This window comes from Mus caroli, chromosome 6, assembly GCF_900094665.2.
Source record: "Mus caroli chromosome 6, CAROLI_EIJ_v1.1, whole genome shotgun sequence".
NCBI classification, from domain to species: domain Eukaryota; kingdom Metazoa; phylum Chordata; class Mammalia; order Rodentia; family Muridae; genus Mus; species Mus caroli.
Genome location: NC_034575.1, coordinates 120,655,144 through 120,655,732, shown reverse-complemented (window position 1 = coordinate 120,655,732; position 589 = coordinate 120,655,144).

Here is a 589-nt window from a genome sequence, read left to right as displayed (position 1 = left end):
AGAGACAAATTACGCTTAACTGCTTCCAAAGCTTGCTGTCATTGGACCAGAAAGTAGGGGCAAAGTCCTGGTGGTGGTTTGGTGTGTGTGTTTGGGGTTCCTGTAGTTCTGAGACAGTCTTGTATTTCAGGATACCATCTCACCTCCAGCAGGGCACCGGGATCACAGGTGTGCACCGCCAAACTGGATTTAGTTTACACTTTTGGTTCTTAGCTTTCTGAAATGAACTAGTTGATTCTCTTGCCGCTGAAATCGACGCTCCNGTGTGTAGGAGATGCCAGTTTCTGATGTTTGGAGCTACTCCTCAGATCCCTTTTAATCTAGTTAATCTCCTTTTCTTGTAGGTTGGTTCCAGACCAGCCTACAGTTAACAGCTCTAAAATCCACGCTGGGTTTGAACTGCCTGGCTTTATTCCTAAGGAAGAGGGGGACTGTTGATACCTATCCCTCACAACAGAGTGCAGTGTGGGTTTTATGCTCCANGAGGCCTCCTGCTTCCGGGACATAGGGGAAGGGAGGATGATTGCTGGGGAAGAAGTGAGTGCAGAGTTGGTTTTTGTTTCTGTTTTGGTTTTGGTTTTTCAAGACA